The sequence below is a fragment of the Setaria italica genome, chromosome V, assembly GCF_000263155.2.
Source record: "Setaria italica strain Yugu1 chromosome V, Setaria_italica_v2.0, whole genome shotgun sequence".
NCBI classification, from domain to species: Eukaryota; Viridiplantae; Streptophyta; class Magnoliopsida; order Poales; family Poaceae; genus Setaria; species Setaria italica.
The window spans coordinates 34,723,727-34,750,166 of NC_028454.1; the positions used below are offsets into that span (position 1 = coordinate 34,723,727).

A 26,440-nucleotide genomic window follows, 5' to 3' on the forward strand; every position below is an offset into this window, starting at 1 on the left:
GTTCATACTTCTAATTAGTATCTAAACACGGGTGCTAAAAAGCAAAGAAACCAAACCAGGCCTTATTTGGTTGAGCTCAAAAACGGCTCCAGGAGCTGTTTTGGTGGAGCCAAACCAAAAGGAGAAAAATAAAAGAGTTCCTAGGGAGAAGCCACCTGAAACAGGAGCTCTTTTTACACACAGGAGACGGAGCTGTTTTTTTTTTTTTGCTCCGTCGGCTCCATCCCGCACGCCTAACACAACGGTTACCAAAGTGCCCCTTGAGTTAGCCAATATTACGCTAAAATTGCCACCGCACCATTAGAAGCGCGTGCGGCTCCCGTCAGGCCATCACATGCGCTCGCCTCCCTCTATCGCACGCGCCCATCTCGCTCCCCTCTCTCCTCACCTCGCCTCGCAGAAGAAACGACGGTACCATGAACCAGCTCCGGCGGTCGACGGCGGCGCGCAGGGAAGCTACTCCGGGCGGGGAAAATAGCGACCGACGAGATGGTGGTGGAGCCCGGGGGCGGTAGCGAGCCGAGGCAGCACGGCACTGGGGGACCCGAGGGCCGAGCGGCAACCCGAGGCAGTGCGGCGACAGGGATGGCAGTGGATCTCGGGGGTGGCAGCGAGCCGAGGTGGCGCGGCGCCAGGGGACTTGAGGGCCGGGCGGCGACGGGGGACGGGAGCTGGACGGCGGGGCGTGCGCGGTAGGTGAGAGAAGGGCGGCGGAAGCCCAGAGGAGACGGGGAAAAGGAAGACCGGTCCATTGGATGAAGAACGTGGAGAAAAAAAGAAAAGGAGAAGGAAAAAAAAGGTGAAGGAAAAAAAAAGGAGAAGAGTCCCTTTTCATTTCTTTTTTTAATTCAAATGGACTTAAGTTATAAACTAATTAAACATTCAATTCATCTATTAAAAAATATATATCCAAGGGTACATAGGATATTTGACCTCTTACATTCATTTCTAAAAATACAGAAAAAGTTGTTTTGCCAAACATTTTTTAAAACGGCTCCATCTACACTAGAGAAGCCGCTCCACTAGAGAAACCAGAGCCGAAACTGTTTAGGAAGGCGGAACCCTACCAAACTGTCCCTTCATCTGCGCGTGCCGGCCATGGACAATCGAGTTTGCACTTCAATCAACCGAGTGTGATGTCTTTGCTGCTAGTTATCTAGTGCTCCCTTTGTCCCTGAATAACTGTCGCTTTTAGTTTCCGTGCCGCAAGTTTGACTGGATTTGTAGAAAATACGTGCACCACTTGTATCTTCGAATAAATTTATTAAAAAACTAGATTCAAATATTTATCTAATAATATTAATTTTGTATCATAAATATTAATATTTTTATATATATTTAGTTAGAGTTGTTTCTCGGGAAGCGCTCATAAATATTAATATTTTTATATATATATTTAGTTAAAGTTGTTTCTCGGGAAGGCGAAAGCGCCAGTTATTTACGGGCGGAGGGGAGCATCTATTACCTTATCGGACCTGGCTAACGTACGTACGGAGTACGGCCGTAAATTTAGGCCGGCCGCACGGCAGACCCTTTTTTTGGAAATCGGAATCATCAGGTACCCGCCGCTTTCCTCTTCCGGCAAAAAGCTGTTCCCACCGTTTTCTATGTGCAGAACACTATCATTGGTGGAGTGCGGTTCCCCCACATGACCACACAATTTTTATGCAAAAAATAGAACCGCATGCATACATTTGAAGAAAATCTCGGCAGAACAAGAAGCACGAGCAAAAAAAAGTATCTGAATCAAAATGACGATTAGGAATTCATCTGCCCAAAACAAAGACAGTCAAAGTTCCTTTTCAACCACGTGAAAATCTAGATCAAATAAACAACACATCATCCGTGCACAATTTCTGCTCAACATTCTCCCCAACGTATTTGCTTTCCTAAACAGGCAGTACATCATATTTTTGCTGGCCCTTCAGTTTGCAATTCCATTTAATACTGCAATGTAGTGATGAAAAAAAGAAAGAATCAGAGAACATGTAACACGTACCAAGTGAAAGAAACGTACGATATTACCGTTGAAATAACTAGCCTTTTTGTATGCATTACAGGGATTCTTAAATGCTTATTGAACATAATTAAACTTCTTGCTGGGTAGTATTTGATTGCCTATTGAATATATTCAAACTGCTTTGTAATGAACATGCATGGAGTTTTATGGCTCAAAACGACTTTGAATACAGTTATCGCGAGGGTTGCTACTAGCTTATTACGATGTAATATGTGCTGTAAGAGCATCATTGGTTGTATGATTAAAGTGCAGAATGTTACCTTCCTGGTTTATGACTATTACTTGATCTCCACCCCGCTGGAAGACTTAGGAACCTGCAATTTAAGAACAGAACAAAATGAAGAGCAGTTAGATAGGAAAATTTGCCTAATGATTTGTACTGTTCTGCTTTGATCTTGCCACAATATTGCTTGATAAGAGTACATTTATTTGGCTATTCTCATGGATAGTATTTTTTTCCTGCCTAATGAAGTTCAGAAACTAATTAGATGCACCTGTAGCTACATCGTTTTTTGGTATCTCAACTATAATCCATGATACCCCAACTTATCCAGCTGCTACATCGCCAAAGATGAACAACCCACCAAGATCAAAAGTGAAAAGGCACAAAAACGGAAAATAGACTAACTAATGGGATGAATGCTCAGGCAAAGAGGAAGAACAAAAAGGTGCAAGATTTTGCAAGTGAAGTAGTCCACCAAGTCACACTGCTCCAAAATGTTTAGAGAAACAAGCAAAGGGACCTTAGACTCAGGAACCACATTGTTCAGTTTATTTAAAAAGCTTGTGTTGGTTTAATCTAAAGGAACCTAATCTATTTGGCTTCTGATTTTATCTATAATGGTGTAAAAGATGCGGTTACAAACAAAAAGAGTGTCTATCACATGAGACATGGAATATTCAAAAAAATTGCTTAAGCTAAACATTTTAAATGCTTTTTGATAATATTTAAATGCCTACGGGAACTTGTTAAAATGTTTCCCATAATGCTAAGGAAAAAGGTGTCAGTAGCATGCATTCAATATGTAGTTTTGCACTTAATTTGTCAAGCCACCACGCTGAGAAGAATAACCTGCTTTTGAGTAAAACGCACTAAGAAATTTAGATAGCTAGACTGATTTACAAAGCATCAGTAAAGAATAAAATGACATACAATTGATATGAGTAGATCTTATAAGAATGCTATATAATGACTAAACTTGCCCCTAAGAACCCCCCAACAGTTGGCACACAACTAATTAAAAAAATGATAAAATGACTTGCCTAATGAAGTACATTGTTTTGCATACTGATGAACCATATTATTACCTACTCAGGGTCATATTATTGCGTATTCAAGTATATTGTTTTGGATAACTAAGAAACATATTATTTCCAAATTCCTATCCATATTATTGCGTACTTGAGCTCATGTAGCCGTAGATGAATGAACTATATGGCATGGCCATGGTGAGAGAAGGTACATCATCATACCAGAAGTCATCATTCATCTGGTACCAACCAAAGTATTGTGCTGCACAAACGAATTACTCAACTGTCAGCTCTTGTATCAACAAACATTTTGGTTCGTGTATGTGTCAGGTTGACCTAGAAAAATGCTAAATATTCCATGCCTCGATACAGATAAATTTATAGTTTTCTATGACCACCTTCTGTTACCATCCAACAAAGCTACATACATAAATCCATAAAAAAATAAGGTGCAAAAGGTCTGGTGCCGTTGGAACCAAAACTCTGAACTGTAAACTTTCTGAAAACATCATCAGCTGGTAAATATGCTTCAATCACAGGTTTCCACCGCTCTTGCATGACCACTCCAGAAAATTTCCTATGGGAAAACCCATTACATAAGTAGAGGCTAAACGGCGAGACGAATCTATTAAGCCTAATTAATCCATCATTAGCAAATATTTACTGTAGCAACACATTATCAAATCATGAACTAATTAGGCTTAATAGATTCGTCTCGCCGTTTTGCCTCCACTTATGTAATGGGTTTTGTAAATAGTCTACGTTTAATACTCCTAATTAGTATCTAAACATTCGATGTGACGGGTGCTAAAAATAAGTCAGAGGAACCAAACACCCCTAAAGATGATAAAACCTTGCCAACACATCCAGCAACTAATTCATCATCATGAACGAATTCATGATGGGAGCACTGGCAGGTCTGCTTCAGATTCACAAAATTGCAGATTTTTCCTGCTGACCAATCACTGCTCCTGGAAAAGGAGTTCCGCATAATTGCAGATTTTTCCTGCTGACCAATCACTGCTCCTGGAAAAGGAGTTCCGCATCAGCTCACAGAGGCAAAGCTGTGTGATCTGTGAAGCTATGGGCGGTGGGCCAGGTGAGTTTTCCTAATGTGCCAGGTGAAATTGGGGGAGGGCGAATCGATTTAAAATCGCATAGACCAGAAAATAGAACAAACATACGCAATACGATTCTGATTTGAACGTGTTCAACAGAAAACCCTAGGAAAGGGATAACAACCAAATGAAGTAAACACGAATCAGATCCGAGACTCACCTCCGTGTGCACTGCATCCTCTTCATCGTCAAAACAAATTTGAAGTTTCCTCGAAATCCAAAAGTGAACAAAAATATCAGTAGCTTCACAGAAGAGGGAGGTCAACGCAAAAATAAATCTCCACAATCCTGATGAAACGAGTACTCACCTTTGTCATTGTGTGCATCGCTGCTACTCAAACCTCCTGATTTGCACTTCACTATCCCCTGAAAATCCACTGAAACATGCCCCCGGTCAATCAAATTTCACAAACAAAAAGAATGCAAAAAAATCCCCATAAACAACAAAGCGGATTACTCTCCATCATGGTCGTCAGTCCTCATCAACCTCGCTTCACTATCCACCAAAGATCTGGAAAAAAAAATTCAAATAAGTCGATCTGCACAGAACGCGGAAGGTAAAACCCCCCAAAAACCACGATCGAGGACTCACCGTCAAGCGCAGCCCCACCTCGCCTCCACTGATTTGCATTTCCCCTCCAAGTTAAATGGATCCAAGTGGTTCTTAAACCAAATCGCCAGCAAACGAGACAGAGAGAACCTAGGGGCCTGATTGGTTTTCGGACCAGCGTGGCCTGGCTCGCGCCACCCATCCGGGCTCCCGCCGGCCAGACTCGCCAGATGCACCTCCCTTTGATTGATGTTTGCATGCAGCCAGCCTCACGTGGGAACTTGTTCGGTTGCCTGCTCCGAAGCTCTAATGGAGCCGTTCGGTTGAGCTGGCTGCTGCTGTTAAGCAGCACAGCTGATCAGCCGGCCATGCAGCTGCTACAGCAGCGCATCAGCTAGGCAGTGGCGCATCAGCTGGGCAGCAGCGGCTGCAGGCAGCTACTTTTGTACCCAGCGATCAAGTCGAGTTTTGAAAACAAACAATGTTGTAAACTCAATTGGAACTGGATTATATAAAAGGCAAAATTCAATGAGCAAACAAAGGTCACTTTAAACAATCATTGAAAGAGCAAGTACAAATATTTTTTGATTGAGGCTTCAGAATATAATTGCAACAAATTACAGTACAGAACCACATTGATAATATTCAGATGACTAACCTATTAAAATAAGATCACAAATGCATACCATGTTTCATGATAATGTGACCAGTGAATCATTAATTCATCTAAAAGACACATTTTTTTTAGCTCCTTCAGAAAAAAGAAATACCGTGACAAGCATTGCCGTCTCAGCTCCTTGATTGTCTTTAAAAGTAACGTAGGCAAGCATACAAACAGAGAAATAGGCCCAAGATATTGACTAAATATATGATACAAGCAGAACCACATATCTGCAGACAGTGATATGAACCAAATCACCAGAAGCGCTATCCATAACTCTCAAACACCTCATTTTAGTTTCCAAGACCTGGGCACCCTGATAATAGTCTAGTCTAGCACAAAATAAATGACATGCATATTGAACTCAAGAGTACACAGGGCATACAATTAGAACATTTCAGCCTTACCCTACAATAGTTGATCAGTGCTTTCTCAAGTCACAACAACAACAAATTAGAAAGAAATTGATAGGTTATATTCATAACAACAAAATAGCAAATTGAGAAAATATCTCCGTCATGTCAACCCATAAAGTCCCGCTGCAATCCAATCACGAACTTTACTAATATCATCGTTGGCAGTAGAGGCAAACCAAGCTGATGCAGGATCATTTTCATCACTTGTCGTACTAAGATAGGTCCCATGAGCAAACATGTCAGCACCAACCATTCCCGGTTCATTGTTGTCCAATGCAAAATTGTGTAGCGCAAAGCATGCAACAATAATCTTTGATTGCTTCTCCATATTATATAACGGTATACCTCTTAGAATCTGCCATTTATTCTTTAGCACTCCAAAAGATCGTTCCACAACATTCCGAAGGCACGAATGATGGTAGTTAAAAATTTCATTCAAATTCTCGGGACCTTTGGCATTAAACTCCGATAAATGGTACCTGCCCTTGCGATATGGCGCCATATAACCCTCACGCAGTGGGTAACCAGAATCCACCAAATAGTACTTTCCTACATATCAACATTGTTATACAAATAGCAATTTAGATTGGCACTCCCATATGTTGCATACTATAAAACTTACAAATAACATAAGATCACCTTGGGGTGGGTGAGGGAAATGCTCAGCTTGGTTTAAAGCCTCCCTCAAAACAGCAGTGTCATGCACAGCACCCTTCTTCCCCGTAGCGACAAATGTGAACCTCATGCCCATGTCACAAACGGCTAAGACATTCTGGCTGGTGAACCCCTTTCTATTGATAAAATCATCATGTGCGTGCTCAGGGACTGACACCGGAATGTGGGTTCCATCTATAGCTCCTATGCACCCATCAAAATATGGTGAGAATTGATGCAGCTTAGGATGCACATACCTGAACAGTGGATCCATTGGCCTAATAATAGTACGTGCAAAAGAGACCACGGCATCTAACACTTCACCGAACTTCCGACTCACGGTGTCCAGTGACCTACGAAATCTATCCGACATTTGTCTCTGGCATTGTCTTGTGCCACATGCCCATAGGAACATCCCTAATGCGTCAACTGAATCACATTGTCGTGTGGATTTTAGCCCATGGTTGGACACTAAGATTGAATGCAACAACTGGAATGCAGATGGATGGAGATGGAAATTTTTGTAGCACTTCTTACTGTCAGCAAGGTTAATAGCAACCCATTGACGTTCAGTCAACTCCTGCAAGTGCAACGGACCATCTTGCACGCCACATGCACTTGAGGTAGACGATGCATACGCAGCTAACACACCAATGGTTGCACCCATGTCCCACCATGTAGACCACTCATCGTTCAACCTTGCTGGTGAGGTGCTGGTGTTGCTCGAATTTTCGGAGCTTGACTTTCCTTTCATTTTCAGACCATAACAGTGATCAGTGGTCCCAGCTTCTGTAATCAGCGATCTGGAACAAATCTGATTCTTTGTTAAGCCTAGATATGCTAGTTTCAAGACGACATATAAAAAGCATGCCATGTTTTCTTATCTAAGAATCTCTAAAACAAAATAATAGCATATTCAGTACCCATCTTTTAACATGTTGTGCCACTTTTCTTTTCTTTCAAAAATCCTAAGTACTTAAATATGGAAATATGATTTCATTGCATACCTTTACGATCCATTTGACCTTCACTTGTAGATAGCCACCTCATTCATCATGAAGACCTTCATGCTGTAAGGTTGTAAACAATAATTTCCAAAATGTTAAAAACAACAGTAGCAGCATCATACTCAAGTGGAACGACACAAATTTATATGGATTAGTAGCATGAATAATCAAGGTCTAACACAACATAATTCACATTACAAACATGATGCCACACCATGCCATAGTTCCAGTACAAATACACACATTCCTAGGTAGATGCAAATACATTGTAATCATGGACCGGTATTACTTCCTCTTGACATTATCCCAAGTCCATCGGAGCCATGCAATCCGGTTCTCTGAAGCGGTAATGCTCCTATAAGATGCACGTCGGGCTGGTGATCTAAACAGCTCAGTAGCTATGAAGTACAACTCAGACCCATTCGGTACACCATCTTGTTCGACAAGGTGTAGCATTTCCGTAACCTCCTCTTCCTCACGGCTGATTAGATTTCTTTCATTCATAGTCCTTTGAATCATGCTCTCAGATATACGCTCGACATAGTACTCCATGCTCTTAGTTCTCTTGGGTGGTGGGCTATCAACAACATGCTCCTTTCCGGACCTTTGCGACACACGACCCACACTAGATCGTCCAACAGTGTCCTCCAACCAGTCAACATTTTCATCCGCCATTGGGTCAGGGGTGTCTTCACTTCCACAGCTTGGTGTTCTATCTCCAATTCCACCAACACACAACATTGGACCGCCTTCAGTTTTCGTTGTCCCGAAAAGAGTGGTTAACTCATCATAGAATGGAAACGCCTTGCCACGGAAATGTTTGTTTGCCTCGTTCTCCTAGAAGTCATAAATAGGAAATATGTAAGCATGAGGGCAATCCGAGGTCAAAGCCGAAGGTAAATGATAGAAAGCCATAATTATTAGGACGAAAAGTAGGTACCTCAATTCGGGCTGCCCACCATTCATCATCGCAATCAATGGTGCGGGTACTGTTGTTCCACCCGGTACCACTCTTGTCCTTTAGTTTCCTCCAATCCTTGTATTGCCTCTTAAAGGCATTAAATTTATTCTGAAGCTGTTTGCAGGAATATTTCCTGCCCGTCTGTTGTTTGAAATTTGTGTACAGGTTGTGCCAACCTACCTTGGTTAGGCCCCTTTTGTTGTAGTTGAGCTTGTTCTTCTCATCAATGCAAAGGTCTAGGAATATTTTTGTAGTGTTATCATCCCAGGTGGCACGACCTGCATCCATCTGTGTGCTACTTTGAATTATATGCCTTCCTAAGTACAAGGTGCTACTTTGAATTATATGCCTTCCTAAGTACAAGGTTTGTATGCCACACACGCAGTAGCAATGACAACATGCAAGATACGAATCAACATTTATCACAAAGGGAACAAAAAAGATGGAACTGATGCTTGCCTCGTTGTGCTTACGTCTTGCAGGAGTTGTACGCAGCAGGTACCGAGGGGCTTCATGTGGAGACCATGACGATGTAGAGGAGTTTGCCAGTGCTGCTGCCTGTGGAAGTTTCTTTGTTTGTCACACAAGGAATGCTCTCCTTAGCTAGAGTCGTATTTACTACTGTAAAAAGAATATATAAAGTGAGAAAAATTTAAAAGCCAGTCTAAACATTGTCATATTTTAATGCAGGAAGTAAATAGTAATGAGCAAAAAAAAAGGAAGAATAATATTTACTGTCAAAAGGGATGAGAGAATTTACAGTCACCTAATTTTTGCAGGCACTTCCCAATTCCCACCCACTGAATGTTACTGAGTGGATTCAGTGGTTTCTATCACTAAAACTAGCCACTAACAAGATGAAAGCAGCAGCAGTGCAGATGCAAAATAGCAATGCCCGTGGTGGTGATGGCCGCATTTGTGGCACTCCAGAGTAGCAGCAGTGCAGGTGCACCGTCCAGTTTAGTCAGATAGATGAGCGTCAGTTGATTTCCGAGGGCAAGGCAGATCAAGCAGGCAATGCAACATGCAGGCAGAGGTAGCGACCAATGCAGCCCTTTCAATTAGAGGTACTGGTCAGTGCAGCTGACAAAAGCACACCAGTAGTATGCAAGTTCAGAGGTGGTCACTTGAGTTTAAGATTTGGAACACTTTTGCCTCTTTCTAAAAATGAGCAGTAAGTAAAATTGGTGCAATGGATTGTTTGCCTGGCGTGTTACTGCCCATTCTAGCATAATTGACCTGAACGCCCCTAAGGTTGAGCATAGCTCATGTTTGTTCTGAATACAGGGAGTCAATAAGTCTTATATATTTTGTGTTTGCTAAATAAAAATTATATTACAATACTACCAAATGCATATAAATAGAAAGATAATAAATTAACCAAATGATAGATCGGTCTAGTCCGAAACATCTGTTGGAAACACGCTGGAGTAACTCCGAAACGTCTGTTGGAAACACGCCGAAGTAACGACTCCCAGGTCGCCGGCGAGTCCCCTGGCCAAAGCACAGGGACACACACGCACACACGGGTAGACACTGAATTGGTGCTTGCTAACTTGGCCCTCTTCCTTGGCCTTTATGCCTTGTATTTATAGACTATTACAAGGAAAGTAATCAGGGCTTCAATCAGCCCGATGCACACAGCCACACAATTGCTAACTGTCTATTTGCAAGGGCTGTCATGGAACATTACATTTTTGTAGATGATCAACAACCATTACCGTCACTTAACCATTACAACAATATGCTCCTGTCGTCCAACATACACAAGATGCACTTACAGTACAGAGCAGCATAATGGGAAGCCTTCACACTTCACACTAGTGTAGCTAACAAAATTGAAGGCACATGAGATCTTACTGCCTAATCTACCAAAATTGACTCAATTACGCACGATATAAGAGGTTACTGCCTAATGTAAGGCAAAAGAGATCTTACCCCCAGGTTCTCTGTTGAGATGCACAAAATCTAGCAGCATACAAATGTAGATCGAGAATGGAGAGGATTGGCGGAGCTGGGTGAGGCGATGGCGGGACGGAGGTCGGCGGGGGCGTGGCTGGCCGGCGCCGGGTGAGGGGCGGAGCTGGATGGGGCGCGGACGGTGGGGCGGAGAGGAGGGGCGGAGAGGAGGGGCCGCGACTGCGGGGCGGCGACGGCACGACGGAGCGGCGGGGCGGAGGCCGGCGGGGGCAGGGCTGGCCGGCGGCGGGGGAGGGGCGGATGTAGGTGGGGCGTCGACGGCGGGGCGGAGAGGGGCGGCGACGGTGGGGCGGAGTCCGGCGGGGATGGAGCTGTCCGGCGGGGGTGGAGCTGTCGATGGTGGGGCCGCGACGGCGGGGCCGGCGAACTGGGCGGCGGGGGCGGCCGGAGGCGGACTGGGCGGCGGGGGCGGCCGGAGGTGCACTGGGCGGCGGGGGCGGCCGGAGGCGGACTGGGCGGCGGGGGCGAACTGGGCGGCGGGCGCAGATGCACGACCTGGATAGGGATTCAGTGCAGCTGTTCGGCTGCCTTTGCTGGGCTGTTGCTGTTGGGCCGCAGTCGAACGGCTGGGCTGCACAGCAACAGCTGCAGCCGCCCAAGTAGCTTAAGCGAACGGGCCCAATCTGTTTTTTTCCCCTGCGCGTTCGCCCCATGCGTCAGCCGCCGCATCCCGGAGCGTGGCTTCGGGAAAACGAAAGATCCGGCCGCACCTCGGGAAACCTTTTGCATACCGCGGCCCAGGCCGAGTTCAGGAAACCAATCGCGCACGAAGGTCGCACGCGGGAAGCCTGGACGCGAGGGTGCCGCGAACCAATCGCACGCTAGAGAGGGAGGGGAAGGGGAAATGAATCGGTGTGCATCTGAGGTTTCGGGATAGCTCTCCAGTCTTCTAACTCGTGGGCCCAGTACAGAGGCGATGCACGCGGGGCTCCTGAAAGGCCGCTTGCAAATGATCTCGCCGATCGTGGATAGACGATGGATGTCACCGGCCGTTTCGGAAAACAAAATTACGGCCGGTCATTACCTTATCTTTAATACAATAGTATTAAAAAACCCACAACGTTCGTCGAGATGTTTAGAAATTCCCACGTTAATTATAAAAAAGAGAAGAATATAAATCGTCCGATTTTATGAAGATCTAACGGTCCTATAATAATTAGCTAAGATTAGGAATAACAAATAGGAAAAATGACGTACATGCACCTACCGAAATTGTAAAGTCATTTTCCTTAAGTAACGTGAGAGAAAGGTGTCCATCCACCATATATAGGAAAAGATGGTAAAGTCCTTTACAGCAGGTTACATGAGAGATAGATTAATTACCGTGAAGTTAAAAGACATATATGGATTCATCCGATGCTACAAATGAAAGAAAACCGAGAGTAAAAATAGATTCCACCTTTTTTCGAAACACGGTACAAAGCACTCCCGGATGTACACACGTACTCAACCCTATGAATACATGCATGCAATAAAACCCTTATGAGCACTAACAATGCAACGAGACACTGAGCTGGCATATCCTTGAGATTGACAAAGTCACCACTGGCACCTGAGTGTCGGCAGGTACGTCACCTACCACTGAAAGAAAATAACGCCGGTTAAATTCTTAGATTAATCCAGAAAAATGCAAACACCTGTGCCGAGTCAAGGACTCAAACTCGGGTGGGCAAATTCCACCATACGGAACTTACCGGCTGAGCAAGCTCAATTTGCAAAAAAAAAAAAAAAAGACTCCACGTGATGCCAAGAGAGAAAAAAATATCTACCACTTGATAAGAAGGGTCACGAATGAGATCAAATAAGCAATCTTTACAATAGTTCATCCAAACACATTCGTCGAGGGAGCTAAGAAGTTATTGTTTTAATTAGAAAAAAAATACACCGTTCAATATTATGATGATCTACCAGTGTAGACTAAATAAAAAAATCCAAGTCAAATACGGCTAACAATATAAAAAAAATCAAAATCTAAAAACATGGAAGTTTGCAACTGATTTCTATGCAAATTAGGAAGCAATACAGCTAAATAAAGAGTCCATGCCAGATGCAATAATAACTAATTAAATTCAGAATAAAAATAATGACAAAATTGGTTTTTAATTTTTATATTGGAAATAAATTTCTTGAATAAAGAACACATTTCGAGTTAAATAATTAGTATCTAAATTTTATATTAAAAATAATAAAAATATTCTAATACCATATAAATTCAATCAAAGTGTAAAACTAATGATAGGAAAAGATAAACAATAAAATCCAACATGTGGTGTTAAAAGAAGCCATAACATTCACTAAGAGAGGCTAGAAACTGCCCCCATTAGTCGGTGAAAAAAAATAAGAATAGTCTATAAACAGATGCAGTTGTGGGCTCAAATTATAATGGTTTACATTCATATTTCTTTCCATGTCAACTCATATATTTGTTTCCTCCCCTTAACATGATAACAATTGAAGCTTTGGCAACACAAAACAATGTGTGACAACGGATTCGATGAGCACCCATTGATAGAAAAAGTAGTGAAAAAACATTTGTGGGCGCCTTTATGCTTGCCGGTGCAAATAGAAGCACCAGCAATGTTAATGCAGGTGTGGCTGTGGAATCGACACCCCGTTGCACAAAATCAAAGTTTTAACGTCTCAGCTTCAAGACCAAAGCTTTGCGACAAAATTGACGCCCATATATAGAGATTGAATTGTGGAAGCTGCAAAAATCAAAGCCTCAATGGCACTAATCGATGCTTGTGGGCATTACTATATACGCCCGGCTATACAAATTGAAGCATTGGAGGACCGAATCCTCCTCCGAATCCATCCGTGCTGGTGAAATGAAATCAATACTCCCGGTGCAAATTAAATCCTTGACAGTGCCCATGGAATCTTTTTGTGGTGGATGAAATCAAAATCAAGTCGCTAGCCAAAGATGCAATGAGGTCGATGTGTCACCCTAGAGCTATGTGCCGCCTATATCTACATCGATGCTGAGAAATAGTGATGTCCAGTATGCGTCCTACATGTGGTTGCTGATTCAAGGCCAATGCGAATCACCGAGCATGATGAGTTACACATCATTGATGCAATGTTGATGTAGGTCTCCAAGCTAGATGAATGTTAGGGAGTCCAAGATTCATTATTCATGGAGTCGTTCTATTCTCTTCGTGCCGACAAGAAGCTTCTTGAAGCCGATCAGCACTGTTCAACCCCCACGTTCTAACCACAGCAGTAGGAAGGGCATTTGGATGTGGTGAGCATGGCGCACGCTCAATGGCCCCAGCGTGTAGGATCTAAGATGATGAGGCAGTGGTCATCAACTATGTATTGATTATTATAATCATTTCAACTTTGACAGCAGCAATATTCAACCCATGGATTTAGGGAGAGTGTACTCACCTCTGGTTGTATGTGGGTTGGATCTACAGCGTGTGAGATTGATTTAAGTGGCGATCAGGTGCTCGATTTCTAGTAGAGAGAAGAAGCATTTACCAGGCCTGCTAGCTCAGACATATGACATTAATAGCCAAAACCACTATAGCCGATGGGGATGAGGGTGGAATGAGTGGATCTACCGAGCAAGAGCAATCAAGAGAGGATCGAGAGAGGATATGTGAGTAAGAGAAACAGGCAGTGCAGGCAAAGGTTCCATAGATGGGGTTTGAAAAAAAAATAGGGTCATCCACCTCATAGTGAGTCGTGCCGGTCACGTTGCACCTTGCGGCATGTGTGAGCGAGAAGCAAGCAAGCAAGTTTAATATTAAGTTATGATAAAAGTAAAAAATCATTCATATCTAGCATTTTATTGACATTTGGTAAATTGGTAGAGAAGATGTGCTCATTGCATGTAGCCGTTTTTCTTGATTCTCATTTTCAACCTTTTTTCCTTGATTCTCATGTTCAACCTTTTTTTTTCCCTCAGAGACCATTCAAGGAGCTTCATTGCTTAGAAAATGGCATGTTTACAAGCCATGTATAAATGGGAAAGAAAAAAAATTAATCTACACCGTCAATTATTCTCATCATCTAATGGTTCGAGGCTAAATCAAAAGGTCAATGTCAAGTCGAAAAAATATAGCAAAATTTATAATCAACAATTATATAAAATAAGTAGATTGATTTCAATATACTACGTACAACAAAATACATAAATAAAGATTCCATATAAAATATATAGAAAAATAGTAGTCCAATTTTTAATAAATAGGAAAAAGGGCGTGTATGAAATACAATTTTGAGTTATATGAGAATTCAGAGATTCTATATCTCAAGATTGTGGCAATGAACGGGCAGAAAAGGTATTACACTTACACAGCTAGCAGACCACGTTTGGGGCTGCGTCCACCGACCACCGTCGAGGAGCCAATGCCATTTGACAATTTGATTAAAAGGGTATCTAACCCGCGCAATTTGACTTTACTAGTTATAGTTAACCGAAGTCTAAGACTATATCAAAACTGTTTTAACTTACTTTCCTCTCTTATTTGTTCATATATAAACCCAACACCAACGTAGATGTTATCTTATCTCTAATCCGGTGAAAGAAAAAGTTGTGCCTGTTTGGATCCGCCGTTTTAGGACATGTCACATCGAATGTTTAGATACTAATTAGAAGTATTAAATATAATATAATTACAAAACTAATTGCACAGATGGAGTCTAATTCGCGAGACGAATCTATTAAGCCTAATTAGTCCATGATTTGACAATGTGATGCTACAGTAACCATTTGCTAATGATGGATTAATTAGGCTTAATAGATTCATCTCGCGAATTAGTATAGGGGTTCTGCAGTTAGTTTTATAATTAGCTCATGTTTAGTTATCCTAATTAGCATCCGAACATCTTATGTGGCCCTTCTAAAGTTTAGTACTTGTATCAAACACCCGGGATCCTAATACCATTAAAGTCGACCTCATACATAGCGGAGGAGGCCTAAGCACCAGGCCTCAAACAATAAAAAAATGAAAGTGCTAGCGCCCGGACGTCCGATAATTTTATTTTATCGGACGTTCCGTCGCAACATTGAAAAAAAACTATTGAAACATCAAAAATCAACACTTGCAACACCGAGGATTGCAACACCTTTACGTGCATGAAACATCCTGAATTGCTTCGTGCAACATTCAAAACAGACACATTGCAACAACAAAAAAACATCTCTTACAACATTGCAACAACGAAAGAAGAAGAGACGAAACAAAGAAAACAACTATATGCAACATCATGAACACGTTGGTGTAACACCCGATTGCTGGCAAGTCAGACTGTTGCAAAACAGATGAAACACCAAAAGCCACAGTTGCAACATCCAAAAATAACTATTGCAACACCATGAGGTACCTATTGCAGCACTTAGATCCACGACAACCAGCCTCCCGGTTGGTTGAGGACGCCGAAGTGGGGGGAGGGGCGCCGCCAGGGTGGGGGACGAGGTTTCCGGAGTGGAGGAGCACGCCGCCGCCAGGGTGGACGAGGAGGACGGTGTGGTGGGGGAGCGTGCCGCCGTTGGGGTGGGGGACGAGGCCACCGGGAACTTGCTGTGTGTGTGGAGAGAGAGAGCTGTTGGAGGATTATCTTATTCGGTGAATGAGATTATGGGGATAAATATGTGAAGTGATAAAATTCACGTGGACGGTAAAGAGCCACGTCACGTCCGATATTGATATTTTACTGACGTCGGACGTTGGGAGCTTAGCATTACCGATAAAAAAAATCAAAGGAAGGGGGAAGGCAGCGCCGTCCGCTGCCCCTTTGCCTCGTCAATACCTAGCTGAGCTGCAGGACCTGGGTGCTGGGTGATTTTTTTATTCGGTGTGGGTCCCACCCTTAAGACCGGCCTGGGTACTATACGTAGCAGTGCCGACCTCAACATTGCGCGGGACCCACCATAAGACCGACGTGGACATTATACACTCCTGATGCCCTAAGAGGAGAGAGAACTTAAAATCAATCATTCACTTATAACTTACTTAGGATAAAACATAATTATTCTATTTAGATGTGCGGCTAAGGGTTACTTAGTTTGATTGCACAAACTTACAAAATACTTTTGCAATCTAGTCAATTATATCTATAACTATTCTATAAAATTAAGAAGATAATAAAAGCACATCTTCTGCCTCGAGCATCCGTACAACCTGACCCATAGAGGGTGTAAGTATGAAATATAGAAACGTAAACACGATGAGTTAGAGGATCCCACAAAACGATTTATTCCATAGTATCGATGGCAAGTAATACATCATTTCACATTTGAGTTCCACCAAGAATACTCCTGGTCATTGAGTTTTTCTCGGCCAGGACTCATGGACACCACTACAGAAAGATGAGAGCTAAGCCACATGAACGAATTACCATGGTGGCAATTCTTCGCCTCATGGCTCGCGGCCAGTCATTTGACGACCACCTATGGAGTTGGCTCCATGAAATAAAAAGGATCTCCTCATCTGAAAGAGCTCCACACCAAGTTAGAGGGTTGCAAAGCTTGCTAACAAGCTAACGCACTTCAATGTGCTAATGCACCAAACTTATAAGTTCAGTTCACTCCTTTGAACCAAGCACAAAGCAGTATGACATTGCAATCACTTTCTTCAAGTCAAATTAGCACAAATTACTCACTATTCATTTGCTATTTGTCTTGAATGATCAACGTGAGCACTTTATTGTTTTGGATCAGGGGGCGGACTCAAAAGGCACGGCGAGCTTGGGTGGCTGTCCTGGCTCATAGCTGATCATTAGTATACCTTCTACATAGTTCAGACGGGTACAAACAGGATATGCTCGGAGCCGCAGACCAACTCAAACACTTGCAGCTTACAGCTTATTCATGATGTAAAAGCTCACTCGAACACCATGAGAGAAAGTGGATGGGGTGGCTTATTTGGTGAAGCGACAATTTTGTGGAGTGAAGGTATTCCAGTTCCAAATAGCGTGTCCAGTGATGTTAGATATATGGGTTTGGACCATGTAAATAATTCTGAATAAATCTTAAAAGTCTATTAGCATAACAGGGGTACATCATCTATTAATCCCGTATTGCTAATAGACGAGGGTGTTGGAGTTTTTCTCCCTATAAATACGGACCACCCTTCTCATGAAAAATACGCACCATATACTACTATACGGGAAGGTCCTAGGTTAGGGTATCCCTAAGGTGGTCTATATGAGTTAGGTTTTGCCTCTTCTACACTGTTGCGCCGCCACTGTAGTCTTCTTCATTCCGTTGCGTCGACGTGCACCGGCGAACGGGAGAGCAGGTCTCCGGAACCGATCATTCTTGTGATCTTGCACTAGGAACGAATAAGGTTTTTGGGAAACGCTCCGCGCGATTGCTCAAGTTCATCGTCACGGCTCGTCCTCCATCCAATCTTCGTACTGCAACGTACCGTTGTCTTCAACACCGGCTGCTGCGATCCGTCCACAACACCGTCGTCATTCCATCAGCGCCGTTCGTCATCACTACTTCTCGGTACGTGTGCCGTGATCTGATTTGGTTGTTAATCATGTTTTCTGAGATCATAATTATGATATTCCTGTTGTCTAGTGTGTTAGAATTTTGCATGCTAGAATTGTCTCTTGTCATGATTTATTTATTTCGAAAATTAGTACAACAATTGCCTAATTATCCAACAATCCAAAAACCCTATAATAAGCAATTTGTTGATTTTTCGATGGTTGGTTTTGCTAAGTCATTGAGGCTAGAAAAGTTTTCTGGTGTGAACTTTAAGAGATGGTAATCAAAGGTCCGTATGTGGCTTAATGCGATGCACATCTGGGACACGACAAAAGGCAAACCAGAAGGCGAACTAACTGCTGAGCAGCAGCAGAAGTTCACGGATGCCAATAATCTTTTCATGGGATGTATCATCAGCGTGCTCTCTGACCGTCTGATTGATGTCTATGTGGACTCAACAGATGCGAAGGAGTTGTGGGATGCTTTGGTTACAAAGTATGGTGCAACAGATGTAGGCAGTGAACTGTACCTCATGGAGAGCTTCCATGACGACAAGATGGTGAACAACCGTTCTGTGGTAGAACAGGCGCATGAGGTGCAGTGCATGGTGAAGGACCTTGAGCAGCTCAAGTGTGAGATACCTGACAAGTTTATGGCTAGATGCATAATTGCAAAATTACCTTCCATGTGGAAAAATTTCGCCACAACTCTGAAACATAGGAGACATGAGATATTAGTTGAAAACCTGATAGCATCTCTTGATGTTGAGGAGAAGGCTCGGAAGAAAGATGCTACTGATAAAGGAAATCAAGGCCAGTCTAGCGCCAACATGGTGCAGAAGTTCCAAAGCAACAAGAATAAAGGGAAAAACAAGGTCATTAAGACTACTACCTTCAAGAAGAAGATGATGAACAAAGCCGAGTTGTCTTGCTATACCTATGACGAGTTGGGACATTTCTCCAAGGATTGTCCAGATCACGCAGATTGCAAGGACAAAAGGGCTAATCATGGATCTGGATCCAAGGATGTCAACACGGTGACCAGAGGCAACACTGGAGAAAGGTATGGTAATTTGTTACCTACTGTTCTTTCAGTTTTTCAATCTACCAGTTGGTGGCTTGATACGGGTGCTAATGTTCATGTGTATGCTGACATATCTATGTTCTCTTCTTACTAGGTCGCTCAGGATTCCTCCGTCCTGATGGGGAATGGGTCACATGCTTCCGTTCATTGTGTTGGCACGGTAGATCTAAAGTTTACTTCGGGAAAGATTCTGTAGCTAGGAACGTGCAGCTTGTCCCTACTATCAACAAGAATCTTGTGAGTGGCAGTGAGTAGCACCGCAGCCATTGGATTGGGTCATGCTTGTCATCGTACTTGGTGATACCCGGAGGTTTGAATTTTTCGGGTAGAATTGTCCTCCTTACTCGTCTTGAGAAGGCAGGGAACCTGGCAGAATCCTCTCCTGGGTACTCGACTTCTTGCTCGCGCTCGTGGCGGCGTCCGTCAATGATTGTTCGGGCGTCGTGGCTAGCGTTGATCTTGTTACGGAGATCTTGTACTGGGTGTTCAGGCTCTAGGTTGGACCCACGGTGTCCATGGCCTCCCGAGGGTCCTGCCCCACTACCCTCTGCTCTAGCTTGGATTGGTCTGGCGCCTCCGATTTGACTTGGTTTGGATGGATTGCGCCTATGGCTACTGCCATTTTGACTACGCTGGGATGGGGTGTGTGGAAATGAATGTATCGGGTTTTGCTGATTGAGTTGTTTGTACGCGCGCTCTGCCAGTTCAGCCAATTATTTAGTGTACTTGTCATGTGGCATTGCGCAGATAATAAGATTAATGGATGCGATGGTAGCAAGGGGAGTACGATGTTGATGTAATTGAACTGCTTCAAACACGTTATCCAAGTTTATGATTGGCAAGTCTGTTGCAAAGCGGCGGTGGCGCTCTGCTCTTGCGGCATTTCTGGCTCGTCATCGAGTTCTTTGAGCTTCAGTTTCCTCTACAGCAACATTGGCGGTGAGCTCATCCTGTGAGACATCATCCAAGTGATGTTCATGCCGCGAATTCCTCTCTGGTTGCTCTTCATCTTCGCCCTCTTGTCCAGCAATATGAGCGAAGAGTTCTCGCTTCGAAGAATAGCTTCCCGAACTTGACATGATGACCTTCGTGGAGCCACCTTCTTCGTAGATGGGCGACAAAGGAGTTCCCTCCTGGTACGGGAGGGTATCAAGGTAGGCGATAAGGCATGAATCGTCGTTCCTGGCAAGAGTAGGTGGCTTCATGTTGGGCTAGTAGATGAATCTGCCTTGTGGAGTCGATGTGATTACTAGACCCTGCTGCGGACCTGATAAAGGGGTCTCCTCGTTTGGGTCCGAGTAGTAGTTGGGGTCCTCAATCGTATCCGTGTCAGATTGTGATCTGGATAGGGTAGTTTGGTAATTAGCAACCATGTTTCGGAGTTCGAACAGGAATCAACTTGAGTTGTAGTCCGATTCGCACGATGGCTTAAGCGCCAGCTCATGAGAATCAGTCCGACTAGTGGGAGAAGTCGAGTTATACTCGAACTCGTCCCCCCAGCCTCTGACTAGGTCAGAAATTACAAATTCACCGAAATTCTTGACGAGATCCTCCAGGGCTTGACACTGGAGCTTCAACGTTTGTTGCTTCTTCTCCAAGGTCAGCGCAATGTGGTGGTGGAAGTTGCGAGCGCCGTCTGCAACTCAAACCCAGGAGCCGAAGATGAATGTCGCACCCGCTTCAAATGTGACAATTGGCTTGATGATGACTTGGGCCATAGAGTTTGCCAGTGGATTCTCAACAAGAGCCCCTACCTGGCGCGCTAGCTGTCGGTGTTTAGACCCAGCAACCTAACGATGGGGGTGCCCGAGATAGTGTTTTGTTTATGGGGCTCGCCGATATTGGAAACTCGAAGGTGAACATAGACACATGAGTTAGATGGGTTCGGGCCACTTGATCACGTAATACCATACGTCCTATGTGTTGGTTGGATTAAATTGTTTTGGAGGGGGTCCCTACCTTGCCTTATATTGCCGAGGGTAGGGTTACAGATCGGTTGTTTATAAGAATACTAGTTGGATTCAACTAGGCGAGTCCTACTCTAATTGCTACGAGTAGTTTTCATAATCCTCGACTAGTTCCTGTCTTACGAGGTATACTATGCCATCCTACACTGTAGCCTTCATGTCTAACACATCTCGGTGTCCGGCCCTTTATTTACGACTGTCCAAACCTTCTGGTGGGCCCATAGATGTATGTACGATACTGTGCAAGGACTGATTTAAGGTAATGTTAGAGTCCAATAAATTAGTCATGTTGAAATATGGATAATTTGTTGCCTTGTTGGTAAAGGCTATGATTGCGGAGGCTTGTTTAGCTTTTCCCTTGCAGATTTTTGTAATAACTCAGTGAACCATATTTGTGGCAATGTTAGTGATAGTGCGAGTACTTGGCATTCATGTCTATGTCACATTAATTTTGATTTGATGTCTCAGATTTCCAGCATGTGTTTAATTCCGAACTTCACCATTGCCAAAGATTCTAAGTGCTATAGCTGTGTGCAGTCGAAACAACCTCGGAAGCCTCACAAGGCGGCTGATGAGAGAAACTTGGCACCTCTAGAACTCATACATTATGATCTCTTTGAGATGAATGGTGTGCTGACAAATGGTGGAAAGAAATACTTCATGGCATTGAATGATGATGCGACTAGATTTTTCTATGTTTATTTGTTGCAAGGATGAAACGTTAGACTACTTTAAAATCTATAAGCCAGAAGTTAAGAATCAACTTGAGAGAAAGATCAAACGTCTAAGGTTAGATCGTGGTGGTGAATATTTCCTTAAAATCTTTGATGAATTCTATGAAAAATATGGTATTATTCATGAGAGGACACCTCCCTATTCGTCCGAATCAAACGGGGTTGCTGAGAGAGAAAATCGCACGCAGACTGATCTGATTAACGCCATGTTAGACAGTGCTGGTTTATTTAAGGCATGCTGAGGGAAGGTTTTATTGACTTCATGTCATGTTCTGAATCGAGTTCCGAACAAGAATAAAGGACAAACTCCATAAAAGATGTGGGTTGGGAGAAAACTATCAATTTCTTATTTGCGCACTTGGGGGTGCTTGGCGAAAGTCAATGTACCAATTTCTAAGAAGCGCAAGTTGGGACCTAAGGCAGTGGATTGTGTCTTTCTAGGATATGCTCAAAGGAGCATTGCTTATAGATTTTTTAGTAGTTAAATCAGAGTTACCTAATATGCATGTTGATACTATTATGTAATCTAATGATGCAATATTTTTAAAAATATTTTTCCTATGAAAGATATGCATAGCACTTCTAGATTTTCTTCTGAGATAAATCCTAAACCAATTACATATATTGAGTCTTCTGAATAATCTGATGAGCATGAGGAGGTCATTGAGAATGATGACAGTGAAACTCCTAGAAGAAGTAAGAGACAAAGAATTGCAAAATCCTTTGGCGATGATTTCACTATGTACCTTGTGGATGATACACCCACATTCATTGCTGAGGCATTGGTATCTGTAGATGCAGCTGTCCATAATGAGATGAATTCAATTATTTCTAATGGAACTTGGGAGCTCACTGAACGATCATGTGGCTGCAAACCAGTGGGTTGTAAATGGGTATTCAAGAAGAAGCTTAGGCCTGATGGTACTATTGAAAAGTACAAGGCACGGCTTGTGGCCAAAGGCTACACACAAAACGAGGGTGAAGATTTATTTGATACTTACTCCCTCATCGCTAGATTGACCACAATTCGAGCACTCCTTTTTTTGGCTACCTCATATGGTCTTATTGTCCATCAGATAGATGTAAAGATAGCTTTTCTAAATGGAGAGTTGGATGAGGAGATCTATACGGATCAGCTTGATGGATTTGTGGTTAAGGATCAAGAAAGTAAGGTGTGTAAGTTATTGAAGTCTTTGTATGGTTCAAAACAGGCGCCTAAGCAGTGGCATGAGAAGTTTGACAAAACTTTAACTTCTGCGGGCTTTGTCATAAACGGGGCTGATAGATGTGTGTAATATTGCCTTGGTGGGGGTGAAGGAGTTATATTATGCTTGTATGCGAATAACATACTAATATTTGGCATCAATTTTGATGTGATCAATGAGGTCAAATGTTTTCTATCAAAGAGTTTTGATATGAAAGATCTAGAAAAAGCTGATGTTATTCTGAACATTAAGCTGATTAAAGATGAGAATGGATCACTCTTTCGCAATCCCACTATGTGGAGAAGATCTTGAGCCGCTTTGGCTACATGGACAACAACCCTTCTCCAACTTCCTATGATCCTAGTGTGATACTTCACAAGAATAAGTAAATTGCGAAAGATCAACTGAGATACTCTTAGATTATCGATTCACTCATGTACTTAGCTAGCGCAACGAGACTCGACATATCTTTTGCTATGAGCAAATTAAGCAGGTTAATGTCAAGCCCGGGTATTGATCATTGGCATGCACTTGAAAGGGTTATGGGCTACTTGATGGGTACTATGAGTTATGGGATTCACTATTCTAGGCACCCTCTTTTGCTTGAGGGATATATTGACTTGAACTGGATTTCTGATGCTGATGAGCTTTATGCCACAAGTGGGTACGTGTTTACCCTTGTAGGTGGTGCAATATCATGGAGGTCTTGCAAACAAACTATTTTGACGAGGTCAATCATGAAGGCAAAACTTACTATTTTAGATACAGCCACGTTGAGGCAGAGTGGCTATGTGAACTCTTAATGGACTTGCCTATGGTTGAAAAATTAGTGCCGGCCATCCTTATAAACTGTGACAATCAAACTATGATAGTCAAAGTGAACACTGCTAAGGATAGTGCGAAGTCATAAAGACATATCAAGAGCCGACTGAAGTCTCTCAGGAAATTGAGAAACTCTGAAGTAATAAGTGTGACTTATATTCAAACAAATAAAAACCTGGTAAATCTCTTTACAAAAGGGCTATCACGGAATGTGACAGAAAGTGCATTGAGTGAGATGGGTATGAGATCCATTTGAGTTGCCATAGTGGTAATCCAACCTATGTGATCGGAGATCCCGTGAATTAGGATCCGAGAAAAACAAGCTTTTGGTTAACTGAGGAGAGTAATTATTCAACCCTCTATAAGTGAAGATGCAATACTATCAAATACTGTAAGGCATGTGTACTATAAGGTAGGTTGGCTATATGCCTTAATGTGATTCTGTTAGCTTTAATAAGCGAACATGTTGTCCTACAAATCATTCTTGAAAGAACACACCTATATGAGTCCGGCTGTTCAACGTTGCAGTCTATAAGACTTGGGTGATCTCTAGTAAGCTCATGAAAGAGACCAGGGAGTACGATGTATATGCTCCACCCATGGGGTAGACTACTGACAGCCAAGTACTGGTTATGACTTTGAGTGAAACTTGTCCACGCAAAACTAGCAATTCAAGGCAAAGTCCATTATCAAGTTGTGGATGAGTGTAGCTTGAAGCTCTAGGCAAGAGTTCAACTTAAAAGTCCTTGTTGAAACACCGATATATCAAACAGAGTGAGAAATATGCAAAACACCTAAATAGGTATTTGAGATCTGGTGGGGGATTGTTAGATATATGGACTTGGCCCATATAAATAATTTTGAATAAATCTCAAAGGTCTATTAGCGTAAGAGGGGGTACACCATCTATTAGTCACGTATTACTAATAGATGAGGGTGTTAGGGGTTTTCCTCCTATAAATACATACCACCCCTCATGGAAAGACGCACCATATACTACTATACGGAAAGGCCCCGAGGTTAGGGTATCCTAAAGTGGTCTATACGAGTTAGGTTTTGCCTCTTCTACACTGTTGTGCCACCACTGTAGTCTTATCCATTCCGTTGCGTCGGCGTGCACCGGGGAACGGGACAGCGAGTCTTCGGAACCAGCCATCCTTGTGATCCTGCACCGGGAGAGGGTGAATAAGGTTTTTGGGAAGCGCTCCGCATGACTGCTCAAGTTCGTCGCAACGGCTCATCCTCCGTCCAATCTTCGTGTCGCGGTGTATCGTCGTCTTTAACACCGGTTGCTGCGATCCGTCCACAACATCGTCGTCACTCCGTTAGCGCCGCTCGTCATCACGGCTTCCCGGTACGTGCACCGTGATCTGATCTGGTTGTTAATCATGTTTTCTGATATCATGATTATGTTGTTAATGTTATCTAGTATGTTAGAGTTTTGCATGCTAGGATTGTCTCTTGTCATGATTTATTTATTTTGAAAATTAGTACAACAATTGCCTAATTATCCAACAAGTGAGATATCATTAAGGGTCGTTCAAGGCATAATAATTTTAATATTACTAATTTTTATTATTATCATGTTGAGATTTTCCGTGTCGTTATTGATAGAATGTGTGGCAAGTTGTTGACGCACAATTAATTTGAATCCGGTGCCGACAAATTGATGCGATATTTCCTTTCTTAATGTATGCATATTTGCATGTGTGTTGAATGATAATTCTAGTTTCAAAACTATCAAAGTTGTCAACTTTGTTGGTGTTAGTGATTGATATGTTTGTGTGAATTTGTTATGAGTTGCTATGTTTACCCATGCTCTAAAAAATTTCTTGATCCACCGTTGTCTTGGATGCTTCCGCTTCTTGGGACTCTAACCACCCAAAATGGTGGAGTGGGTGGTATATAACTCAAACTAGCCCATCCGTTGTTTAATAACATGAACATTGTGATTAGGACTCGTGTAAATAATGAACCATGTGATAAGTTGTGAGAGGGAAACTTTGCTTAATTAATTGCTAGCTGTGACATTACTCATACGACAACATGGGCACCGATTTTTATTTTTATTGGTTGATACCATTATAATCATAAGCTAATACTCCTTCCATCCCAAATTACTATTTGTTTTGGTTTTTTTAATGTATATAGACATAATATATATCTAGGTGCATAATAAAAACTATGTGTCTAGAAAAACCAAAACGAATAGTAATTTGGGATTGGGGGACGATGGGTATCGGTAGAGGAGTATTTGAAAATCTTACCCATTAGATTTGACACGGGTATCGTAGGGTTTCGAGTATGGGGATGTTTGGTTGCTAGCCACCATTTGCCACACATAACTTTTGGCAAGTGTGGCAAGCCACAAAAGTGTGGCGAAGAAATTGAAGCCACACTTTGTCATGGTAATGGGAATCTTGCCACACCTTTTGTTTCTATGAGATGTGGAACTCAAAGAATCTTGCCAAAGGTTAGTTGTCCAGCCTACCAATTTGGTCAAACTTATCTAAGGTTAAGGGGGTGTTTGGATCCATGAACTAATTTTTAGTTCGGATCACATC

At 42.7% G+C, this 26,440-nt stretch overlaps 1 long non-coding RNA gene and 1 other non-coding gene across 2 annotated transcripts; both read right to left on the minus strand.

Moving 5' to 3' along the window:
- Window positions 1-1,801: 1,801 nt before the first annotated feature.
- On the minus strand, window positions 1,802-5,101 carry LOC111257190. The gene is made up of 6 exons (XR_002677574.1): window positions 4,982-5,101; window positions 4,847-4,900; window positions 4,550-4,766; window positions 3,423-3,533; window positions 2,281-2,334; window positions 1,802-1,947 (listed from the first exon to the last, which is right to left on the minus strand). It is a non-coding gene; the product is annotated as an uncharacterized LOC111257190 (long non-coding RNA).
- Window positions 5,102-8,289: 3,188 nt separating this feature from the next.
- LOC101780438 lies at window positions 8,290-10,653 on the minus strand. Its single transcript, XR_001164071.2, has 3 exons — window positions 10,577-10,653; window positions 9,112-9,259; window positions 8,290-8,514 (listed from the first exon to the last, which is right to left on the minus strand). It is a non-coding gene; the product is annotated as an uncharacterized LOC101780438 (transcript).
- Between the last annotated feature and the right edge of the window lie 15,787 nt (window positions 10,654-26,440).